This window comes from Rhinatrema bivittatum, chromosome 8 (assembly GCF_901001135.1).
Source record: "Rhinatrema bivittatum chromosome 8, aRhiBiv1.1, whole genome shotgun sequence".
Classification (NCBI taxonomy): domain Eukaryota; kingdom Metazoa; phylum Chordata; class Amphibia; order Gymnophiona; family Rhinatrematidae; genus Rhinatrema; species Rhinatrema bivittatum.
In genome coordinates, this window is record NC_042622.1 from 251087767 (window position 1) to 251099877 (window position 12111).

The 12111-nt window shown below is 46.6% G+C and overlaps 1 protein-coding gene across 6 annotated transcripts in view; it reads left to right on the forward strand.

Annotated features, from left to right (window-relative positions):
* Positions 1-9272: 9272 nt before the first annotated feature.
* TNFAIP8L1 (TNF alpha induced protein 8 like 1) overlaps positions 9273-12111 on the forward strand; it is an 87045-nt gene continuing 84206 nt past the window's right edge. For 3 of the 6 annotated variants that reach the window (XM_029614560.1, XM_029614559.1, XM_029614561.1), the window contains exon 1: positions 9347-9721. The gene's annotated coding sequence lies outside the window, so the exon portion shown is untranslated. Of the gene's footprint in view, positions 9722-9991; positions 10144-12111 lie in introns of those variants that run through there. The other 3 variants (XR_003858437.1, XM_029614556.1, XM_029614558.1) reach the window with 3 other exon arrangements.

A 12111-nucleotide genomic window follows, 5' to 3' on the forward strand; every position in this document is an offset into this window, starting at 1 on the left:
ACAAAAATCCAATGTCACATATCTTAGCAAATGGAGGAAAATCTGCTCCCTTCCCAATAAACAGAGGTCTACGGCAAGGGTGCCCACTCTCCCCATTCTTATATCTGATTTCTATCTATCCCCTCCTCCAGAAAATTGCTGAGGACAATTCAATATTATGGTTGGAAGTGGGAACCACATCCTTCAAAATAGCATCCTTTGCTGATGATGTTTTAATTTTCCTTACTCACCCAATGACCACTTTGACTAAAGTCTTGGCTTACCAAGCAAGTTTCAGGAATTTACGGGTTTGAAAATTTATCAACTTAAATCGGAAGCCTTAGATGTTTCAGGAAATTTACAGCAGTTGTGGGTAGGAGCCTTTCCTCTTCACTGGGTTCACTCAGAAAAGCAATACTTGGGAGCCAGGATCCCTGCAGACATTCATTCTCTCTACAAGGCAAATGTGTCACTGCTACCCTGGAGTACGCAGGGAAATCTGAATCAATGGATGCAACTGCCCTTAACACTTTCTGGTAGGATCCACTTGCTGAAAATGATAGAGATGCCCAAATGGTTGTACCTAATGCAGATGCTGTCCATCTGGTTATCTCGGAAGGATCTAAAGGAAATAGACAGGCTTTCAGAAATTTTCTTTGGCACGGGAAAAAGGCAAGTCTTCTCCTAAAAATTGTACAACTGCAATTCTTACGTGGTGGGTTGAATTGTCCTAATTTACAACATTATAATCTGGCCTGTATGTTGAGGCTTATCAATGACTGGCTTATGGGTACTATCTATTTTTCCCGGAAGGAATACTTACAGGCATGGTTTGGTAAGCAATCACTTCCTTCCATTTTACAGTTGGAGTTGAGAGAGGCCTCAAATGACCTTAAGATCTATATGCTGGTAACTTTGTGTACATAAGCTTGATATTTTTGCTGTAAATTATATGGTCAACAAGGGACCTTATCTGCTCATTTGCCTATATGTGGGAATCCCCATTTTTCTCCTGGGGAGGAGCATGGAGTGTTTAAAGAATGGGGAAAAAAGTAGTAGTACATATCTGACAAATTTTTATGGATAATTCCAACACTTTACATAGCTTCCAGGATGTATAACTTAAATATCAGCTGCCACATAAAGATTTATTTAATTAGTTGCAACTCAGACACTATATCCTGAACTTACTAAAAATCCATGCTTAGGGACAGGGGGTAAACTAGATTTGGTTCCACTAGATGATAATTTGTGGAAACCCTTGTGTGCTAGATTTTCCAAGGCTCTACTCCATTTAGATGATCAGCAAGACTTTTCTGAAATATTAACTCATTGGTCTCGATGGCCAGAAGTTAGGCTTGTAACAGGGTAACGCTGACAAATAGTAAGTTTCAGTATTATTTCAAATATATCACAGAGATCACAGAAAACGTGGTATGAAGGGAGACGCAATTCAAATTTATTTGGCAGGTTTACTTATCACAGACTAGAGCATTTAAGGCTAAGATTTGTCAATCTCCTACTTGCGGAGTGTAATGATTATGTTCATGGTTTCTGGCTATGTCCATAAATTTATTCCTTTTGGAGGGCTGTGGCAAAAAGATACTCCACCATAGTGGCTTCTCCATTACCTGACAACCTACATATCTGGCTATTTGGTATTTATAACACTATCTCCCCTGCACTTACCAAATAACAGAAATTATTTTTGGACAAGGTAGGGGTAATAGCGAAGAAGACAATTTTAGCTGGTTGGATCGGGCAAGACAGCTCATGTCTAGCTCATTGGGAAAAGCAGATGACAAAGTTACTTTTGAGTGTCTTACAGCAAAATTGCTTTCTGAGTCCAAAAGAGAAGCCATGCTTGAGGTCTGGCAATCATTTATAGATACTCTACTCTTAGTGATTAAAAATGTAATCCTAAATTTATAAGCTGAATTTCAACTGCTTTAAGCTACACTCCCCTACAAAGAACATCACGTTTTCTCTTGTAGGCTCCAACAGTTATTGGTATATTTTATTAGTTATTGGTATAATTTATTGGTATCTACAGATATTTGACTGGATGCTGTTATCCTCATAATTATCCTTGGAAAAGCATTGGTGGTTGGGAAGGGGGGAAGGGACAGGTTTACCCAGGTTTCTTACACTATGTATTGCCGTACTCAGTTACAACTCAAATGATAGGAAAATTGGTTCTTACCTGCTAATTTTCGTTCCTGTAATACCACAGATCAGTCCAGACCAGTGGGTCATGCACTCCCACCAGCAGATGGAGTCAGAGAGCAAAGCTTCAAGGCACTGGTATCCCAAATGTGCCACCTGCAGCTCATCAGTATTTATCAATATCCAAGCAAAGTATAATTGACAAAAAATCATCTAATTCCCGAAACAAGGCGAACAGGAAAAAACTCCCTCAAAGGTCCGAAACAAATGACCCCAATACCTGAAATTCAGGTTTGAACCACGGTTCATAACAAAAACCAAAATATCAATACAGATAAATGAGCCCTGCCCGACGTGCCGCAAATACACAGTAGACAGCAGCTCCACCACGCGTGCGCGGAACAGAGAGCTCTGAGCGACGTGCTGTTATGCCCCAAGGCAGAGAGATCAGACCAGGGTGTCACAGAGGGGAGGAGGAAAGGGCAGACGAGCCGCCGCTCCGAGAAATGGCTCCTCCAACATGTTAACAGCCTGAGCCCATCCCTCCGTCGCCGGGGAAGGGGGGAGGGAGTAGGTACGGCCAGACCGTCATGCACGGGGACAGGGGGAGGAAAAGGCAGAAGGGTCACCAACTGGGAAGGGAGTAGGGACGGCTGGAGCAGAGCTAAATCTCGCCCATTTTAGCAGTCACGCAAAGGGACAACCGACGGCCCTGTAGAAGAGAAAAAGAGGGAGTGGAGGGAGAGGGAAGGGGTTGTGGATAAGAACATAAGAACATAAGAAAATGCCATACTGGGTCAGACCAAGGGTCCATCAAGCCCAGCATCCTGTTTCCAACAGTGGCCAATCCAGGCCATAAGAACCTGGCAAGGATGGAAGGAAAAGGGAAGAGGATATGAGTGAGTAAGTGGGAAGGGTAAGAAGCTGTGCAGAAGAGAAAAAGAGGGAGTGGAGGAGGGCTGAGGGAGAGGGAAGGGTTGTGGATGAGGTGAGGGGAAGGAAAGGGAAGATGAGAAGAGATGGAAGGAAAAGGGAAGAGGATATGAGTGAGTAAGTGGGAAGGGTAAGAAGTTCTGGAGAAGAAAAAAGGAGTGGAGGAGGGCTGAGGAAGGGGTTGTGGATGAGGTGAGGGGAAGGAAAGGGAAGATGAGAGAGGATGGAAGGAAAAGGGAAGAGGATATGAGTGAGTAAGTGGGAAGGCTAAGAAGTTGTGAAGAAGAGAGGAAAAGAGAGCGGCTCTAACCAACATGCCAGTCTAACCGACGGAATCTCGCCCATTTGAATGGGCCTAACGGCTTGTTATAGAATAATTCTATAGATTCCCTATGTACAGCAGCTAACCATTAGGTAAGTCAGTCTTTCGGCAGTAGCACCCGGGTGGGATCCTGGACTGATCTGTGGTATTACAGGACCGAAAATGAGCAGGTAAGAACCAATTTTCCTTTCCTGTACATACCCAGATCAGTCCAGACCACTGGGATGTACCAAAGCCACATTACACCGGACGGGAACCCGAAAGACCCACTCGCAAGACGGTCTCCCCAAAAAGCGCTTGGTCTGGATCCCTAACATCCAGACGATAATGCCTTGTGAAGGTATGCAGGGAAGACCAGACTGCGGCTCTACAAATCTCCTCAGGCGACAACAACTGACACTCCGCCCAAGAAGCTGCTTGCGCTCTTGTCGAGTGAGCTTTCAAACCAGATGGGATGGGACGACCCTTCCCGACGTAGGCCAAGCAAATTGTTTCCTTCAGCCAGCGAGTCAAGGATGCCTTAGATGCCTTTTCACCCTTCTTCGGACCTCCAAAGAGCACAAAAAAGTGATCCAATTTTTTGAAAAGAGTTAGTGACCTTCAAATACCGAAGGAGAAACCGGCGGACATCTAACAGATGAAGATCTCTTCCCATAGTGGGGTCATGAGCCCAATCAGGGAATCCGAGTAACTCCACGGACTGATTAACATGAAAGGCAGACACCACTTTCGGCAAAAAGGAAGGGTCCATGCGCAGGGACACCCTATCAGCCGAGATGCGAAGGAAGGGATCCCGACAGGAAAAAGCCTGCAATTCTGATATACACCTTGTGGAACAGATGACCACCAAGAACCCTGTCCTCAAGGTGAGGTCCTTTAAGGAAGCGTGTCCCATAGGCTCAAAAGAGGGATCACGAAGCACCCTCAACACCAGATTGAGATTCCACTCCGGGCATAACTTACGAAGAGGAGGACGAAGGTGCTTCACACCTTTCAGGAAACGGACAATGTCTAAGTGGCTGGCTAGAGGCCTGCCACATACCCGCCCTAGGAGACATCCCAGGGCTGAAACCTGAACACGCAGGGAACTATAAGCCAAACCTTTAGATAATCCCTGCTGCAAAAACCCCAAGACCTGAGGAATGGTCACCGACAATGGCACTACACTCTGTGGTCACACCAGACTTCAAACACCTTCCACACTCGAGCATATGCCACAGATGTCGAGGGCCACCTGGACTGAAGTAGGGAGGAAATCACCTGTACCGAATAACCTTTCATCCGTAACCGCTGCCTCTCAAACACCAGACTGCGAGAGAGAAGTGATCCTCCCGATCCGAAAAAATGGGCCCTTGTCGCAGGAGGTTCAGCAGATGAGCTAGGTGTAGTGGACCGTCTGTCGCCAACCATACCAGGTCTGCAAACCACGGCCACCGCAGCCACTCCGGTGCCACCAGAATTACCGAACTGGGATAGTCCTCTATGCAGCGGAGAACGCGCCCGATCAAGAGCCATGGAAGAAAGGCATTCAGGAGGATTCCAGTTGGCCACTTACAGACTAGGGCATTTACTCCTACCGCCCCAATTTCCTTCTTTCAGCTGAAGAACCGGTCCATCTTGGCATTGACACAGGTCACCATGAGGTCCAGATGGGGAACTCCCCATCGGGCACAAATGTGATTCCAACCCTCCCGGGATAGTTCCCACTCCCCGGGATCCAGCTGTTGATGACTGAGGAAGTCTGCCTGCATGCTGTCTGCGCCTGCCACATGAGAGGCTGCGATGCCTTCCAGATGAAGCTCGGCCCAAGTGAAGACGAGGTGTGATTCCTGTGCCACGGCCAGACTCCTGGTTCCTCCTTGGCCATTGAGATATGCCACCATGGTGGCGTTGTCCGAGAAGACTCGAACCATTCTCCCCTGCACCGGGGACTGGAATGCCAACAACGCTTTGCGGACTGCCCTTGTTTCTAGGTGATTGATAGACCACGACTGTTCGGGTAAGGACCAGGTTCCCTGCGCCGCATGACCGAGGCACACTGCTCTCCAGCCTAGAAGGCTCGTATCCGTTGTCACTATCACCCAGTCCGGGACTTCGAGGGGTATCCCCTTCTGTAAGTTGTCTTCCGACAGCCACCATTGCAGGCTGGACTTTATTTGCTGCGACAAGGGCAGGGGCAACTGGTATTGCTCCGACACTGGGTTCCACCGCGACAGTAGAACACTCTGCAATGGTCTCAGGTGAGCGAAGGCCCAAGGCACCAATTCCAACATTGAAGCCATGAACCCCAGAACTTGTAGGTAATCCCACACTCTGGGGATTGGAAGCTGTAACAAGAGACGCACTTGTTGCTGCAAATTGTATATCCTGTCGTTCGTGAGATACACCCTGCCCTGGAGGGTGTCGAAACGAGCTCCCAAATACTCCAGATACTGTGACGGAGTCAGATGACTTTTCGCTTCGTTGATTACCCAGCCTAGGGACTGGAGACAATGGATCACACGAAGAACCGTCTGCTTGCCTTCCTCTTCCGACTTGGCTCGAATCAGCCAATCGTCAAGGTAAGGATGGACCATTATCCCTTCCTTCTGGAGGGTCGCTGCCACCACAAACATCACCTTGGTAAAGGTGCGCGGGGCCGTCGCTAGTCCGAATGGCAGCACCCAGAACTGAAAATGCTGACCCAAGATCTTGAATTGTAGGAATCTCTGGTGAGCACTGTGAATCGGGATGTGTAGATAAGCCTCGGTGAGAACCAAGGAGGCGAGGAACTCTCCGCTGCGATGACTGTTTGAAGTGTTTCCATTCAAAAATGGGGCACCTTCAAGCAGCGATTCACCTTCTGTAGGTCCAGGATGGGTCGGAAAGTGCCCTCCTTTTTGGGAACCATGAAATAAATGGAGTACCGTTCCCTCCCCCTTTCCTCAGACAGCACGGGGACGATCGCCTTCAGGGTCAGCAATCTTTGTAGAGTGTCTTCTACCGTGGCTCGCTTGTTGCGGGAAATGCATCGCGATTCCACAAAGACCAGCATGAGAGGCCGAGAAAATTCTAAGGCTTAACCTTCTTTTACCACCTCCAACACCCAGCGATTGGAGGTGATCCTGGCCCGTTCCTCGTAAAATTGGGGCAACCTGCCCCCCAATCATCCCATCCGAGGAGTGGGCGGGCCTGATTTCATTGGGCAGTCTTCCCAGTTCTGGTTCCCTGACCGAAACCACCTCTGGCAGGACAATTGGAGCCACGAAAGGACTGTGTACGGGAAGAGATCTGTCTGGAACCAGATGGCGGACACTCCTCCCCGACCTGCTTTTTCGGAAATCTCGAAAACGGGATTGAGGGCCGAATGATTTCCTGTAGGGTTTTCTATTTTCCGGCAGTTTATTGTCCTTAGAATCCCCCAGAGATTTCATCCCTGTTTATTGTATTTCACTCTCTTGTTAATTTGTTACAATGTAAACCGGCATGATGTTCCGACGAATGTCGGTATATAAAAATCAACAAATAAATAAATAAATCGGCTGATCCAAATCCTCTCCAAACAGCAACTTCCCTCAAAAAGGCAGACTGCACTGTTGTAACTTGAAGGAAGCATCCGCTGCCCAATTGCAGAGCCATAGGAGTTGCCAAGCTGCCACCGAACACACCATGTCATATAAGGTATCTGCCACATATGCTACAGCCGCCTCCAGACGAGCCGCCTGAGAAGCTGACAAAGTCCCAGAAGACGAAGGTCCTGCAGTTTTTGAATCCAACATAAACACGCTCCCTGAGGCGTTCTAAATGTTCCTCCATTAGCGGGTAGAGTTTTTGCATCGCCCGGCCGACCTTAAGCCCCACCTCTCGGGATTCCCACTCCCGGCTGCTGAGTTTTTGAATCTTCTTCAGGATGGGAAAAGCACTAGGTGGACCCCAAAGACCATCCAGGACTGGGTTCACTCCCTCGCTGTTGGAATCTTCCAGCGAGGGTCTCACCCCCAATTCCTCAAGCACCTGGGGAATAAGAGGGTGCAATTCCTCCCTCTTAGACAGACTACGCGGGGGTCGTGCCCCTCCGCACTAGGTTCTATCGGATCCTGATCGTCGTCGCCCATATCTACGTCTGGAGGGACCTCGGGGGCGGAGTGGAGTCATTCCCCTGCGACTGCACCCTCTAGATTCTCCCGAGCCAAAGTTGCCCAAGGCAGACAACCATCAGTTCGCAGATGGGGTCGCTTGGGAACTCCCACGCTCCCATCCTGGGCTCTGCACTTCAAGAGCTTCCGAGCCAGAAGTGCTTCATGCATGAGCAGCGCAAATTCTGGTGAAAATCCCCCCGGTCCCGTCTTGTCACTGCTAGAATCAGTGTCTGTGTCTCTCGATTCCTCTGGTCTCGGAGTCCAGCAGGTAAGGGTCATCCTGGGAGACCTTTTCCACAGGGTGCGCAGTGGGGGTTGAGCTCTTTCCGTTAGACCCAGTCGCTGAGCCTGATCTGCGTGCAGACTTTTTAGGTTTGGTCCTCTTGTCTGAAGCCCCTTCCCCACCCAGTGCACAGTTCGTGCATAGTGACAGGGTGTCTAAATAAGCTGACCATACCCCGCAAGCCTTATAGGGTTCCACCAGAGGAGTTTCTGCCATGTTCCTCCTGCAAAAAGCAGCATATAACTCTCCCCGCCCCCCCCGGAAGAAAACAGGTGCTGCCACCCAGCCCTGGTGACTCCCACCAAAAGCGCTGTGAAAATCGGCCCCAGGAATGCTGGGGAGCCGTGTGGAAGGTTGAAAAAGAAAAACAAAATGGCCACCGTGGTAAAAATAGCTCCAGAGCTGGCGGAAAAATGAGGCAGGGGGCCTAAAAACGTCCTTGGAGGTTCTTACCAGGGCTGAAACACTCTCCCCTCCTCTTCAGGGGTCTGCCTGGCTCTGCACCACCAGGCAGACTGATTTACCCTGGGAGCCACAGTGAACAGGGAACTTGGAGCTGTTTTGGTTTTTTTTGTATACAAAAACTTTAACTTCTAGTTACAGAAAAAATATAAAGCCTAAGCTAAAAATAATAGGAGATCCGGAACCATAAGGGCTAGCACTGCCAGGTTCACCCAGCTGTACCTGAGGGATGGCCCAGACACTGAACCTAGCACCTCAGGGAGCAAGAAAAATCCATCTCACACAGAGCTGCAGGTATACACGACCATCATCTGCTGGAGTCTGAGAAATACTGATGAGCTGCAGGTGGCACACTTGGGATACCAGTGCCCCGAAGCTTTGCTCTCTGACTCCATCTGCTGGTACGAGTGCATAACCCACTGGTCTGGACTGATCTGGGTATGTACAGGAACTCTCTTTTTCTTCACTAGTTCAGATTGTTTACAGAAAATTTTAATGTTTTGTATTCCCCAACAAAATACCAATAAACAGATTTGAAAAAACAACAATAAAAAACTATGTGCTAATACACTGCTTTACAGGTAAAGGAGTCTCGCAAGATTTATAGTATTGGTTTATCTAAGTTGCCAAACAGATTTTTGAGACGAAGATGCTCTACTGTATAAACACATTTGGGGGGAAAACCCAGACCAAACATATGTAAACCCGGTTATGGCTGAGAACAGAGAATCTGGCCGTTGAGGCTGAAGGGAGACGTTTACAATGCCATGAAATATTCACAGTGCCTCAGCTGCTCTGCACACAGCAAAACCAAGCCAGTGGCGTGCCTAAGACATGCAGCTACTCCGTGCAGGCCAAAGCAGACCGAACAGCACTCCCAGCTTCCCTCATCCTTCAGGCTTCCTGTTTGTTTTTTCTTGAACTAATATATCTCACTGTAAATGAAGTGGGGGGAAAAAAAACAACCCAGGACTGCCTCTTCCTCCGCTTCCCCCTTCTCAGATGAAATACCCATGGAATAGGCCCTTCCCTTCTGGCCTCTGCCTATTGGGTACTTTATAGAAAGCCTTCAGCGCCACTGGACGGAACAGCTGTCAGTCCAACCCTTCTGCCTCCAGCACTCAGGCTCCTTCTTGAATTTCAAAAACTTTTTTTTTTTTAATTCTTTTCCTTGGGATCAAGTTTCAGAGGACTATGTGATCCCTGGCAAGGCATGAATTTTACATGGGGGATCACTAATGAGAAACGCAGAAACCTAGGCAGGGTGAGTCTGGTATCCTGCTGCCCTGAAGCGAAGAAGGGTTCAAGATTTGTACCCCTCTCCACAATTAAGCGAGACATCTTGTGATATACTTTAGAAAGCTGGGAAAAGCCTCCCACACACCCCCTGTTCTGTGAAACAGTTCAAGCTAGCTGAGTGTGTCTGCTTTGGCGTTTCTCCTGGATGAAGACCAGCAGGTAAGACAGAGAAAGAAACTGGGGCGAAGCTTTGAGCTGGCTCTCCATGTATTTTATATCCAGAAATGCAAAAGGCGAGCAGCTGATAGGGCTGTTTTGCTTTATTTGTTTAAATGTTAAAAAGCTGGAGTGTTTCGGTACCCGCACATATCTGAAATGCAACCCAATTAGCCCATTGATTGAAATGTAAAAGAAATGTGCACAGCAAATTGCAATAAATAGCTAAGTCCATTTAGCTTTGCAACCAAGCGCACAAAGGTTTAGTTAAATGAGATAAAAAGATGCCAGAAATTGAGCCGCCGGGACAGCGATGGGTGGATTGCTTCTTTAGCAGAAAGTCCTACAAACTTTTCTGATTGTTAACAGCCCGTCTGAAAATTGATCACAACTTCTTGCAGCAAATCAGATCAACCTTTTCTCAGGTATATTACATCTCTCCGGTGCCCCAAAGTGGGGTGTGTGTGTATTTGCTTAGAGGGTGGAGTATGGGGAGCATGGCCTTGCTAGGGTGGAAAACACTACAGAACCTGATTCCACTCATGCAGGCTTTTCTTGAAAAACTGTTTCACTACTAAAACACAGCTTTCCCAGCTCCTTATTCTACATTGTACAATAATAAACTGAATTCCTTTAACATGAACATCCTGTCCCAGTCTCTTATCAGAACATTCTGCTTAACATCGCAGAGTCCCACTGTGTCCCTGCCTGTGATTGTATTTCTTCTTGTAGAAATATGTGTGCAGAATTCGCTTGTAAGAAAACAATTGGTGTCGAGCAGAGGGAGGTGGAGAGGGTCTTTTAAGACAAAGTCATTACCGCATCAAAAGCCTGATTTCTGAAAAAAAAAGAATAAGTAAAGCCCCATTTCGTGCCTATGGGGAAAACATTCATTTCTCCTTTTGTCCAATTTTGAGCCCCACTTCTCTTCCCCTTTCTACCCCCCAAACAACTTTGCATTCAGGGCCTTGCAGGTGCTCTGCTGCCCATGGTTTAGAAGGACCATGGTGCCTGACCCAGTATAATTCCTCAGATTTGCAATTTCTGATTCACTTCAGTAACACTGCTATGCCTTCCCTTTGAGGGATATTTTATAGCATTGCCACTGCCTGGGAGCCATCCTGGATAACATTCTGCCAGCTTCCTTCCTCTCTGCTTTTCTGTTCGGCTCCTCCATCTCTCCTTCCCAGGATCTTGGCGCACCCCACTAAAGAAGATGATTAAATTGGGGAGAGGGCAATGCAACAAAATAGTAACCTTAGGAGTTTTAGGACTCATTGGATCTTTGCTGATACTATCTTTCAGGCTGGTAATATCTGGGGAAGCATTGAGTCATGCAAGCCAACGCTATAGGAAAAAGTCCCTGTGATTGTGCATTGTATCAAAAATTATTGAGAAAGTTGTGCTCAGTCAACTAGCAGAATATATTCAGTCTAGGAATATACTATTCCCAACTCAGTTTGGTTTCAGAAAAAAACTATAGCACAGAGACCTTACTTCTAGCTTTAACTGATACTGTCTTATGTGGATTTGATGCAGGCAAATCATATCTACTTGTTTTACTGGATTTGCCTGCTGCATTTGATCCCATAGATTGCGGAATTATTTATTTATTTAAAAGTATTTATATACCGTTTTTTAAAAATAAATTTTGCAAAACAGTTTACAAAAATATGAAATACACGCAATTAAAAGGTTAATTAAAAGGAATAAAAATACACAAATTGGTATATAACTAGTAGGTAACTAATTTTAACAAAAAATCTTAATACAAAGGAACTGTGCCATAGATCGCTTTATGGGCATAGGAAGAGGGAAGGGCTAAGAAGTATCTAGAGGAAAATATTCTCAAAAAAAAGAGGGAAAGGGGTAAGTCTGTTTTATTGAAATGGTTCACAGAGGGAAATACTATAAAGAGGAAGGGGGAAGGGAAGGGGGTTGAGTAGTGGAAGTTGAGTGAGTTGGTGAGATATTAAATGTTAATTGAAACAGATATGTTTTCAAAGATTTTTTGAAATGAAGTGGATTTGATAATAAACGGAGTGGATTTGGTAAAGAATTCCAGAGGGAGGGTCCCGCTACAGAGAATGTTCTCCTTCTGGTGATGTCTAATCTTGCCTGTCGAGGAGATGGAATGTCTAATAGGTTTTGTGTTAATGATCTTAAATGCAGAGTAGGTTTATAGATGCGAAGCAGAGAACAGAGCCAGGTGGAGGAGGAGTTGTGTATTAAACCATGAATGATAGTGAGTACTTTTATATTTTATCCTGAATTTTATGGGTAACCAGTGGAGGGATTGAAGAGTAGGTGTGATGTGATTTCAGAGGGAGATACCAGATAGAATGCGAGCTGCACTGTTTTGAACTAATTGTAAGGAGTAGATTGAGGAGTCA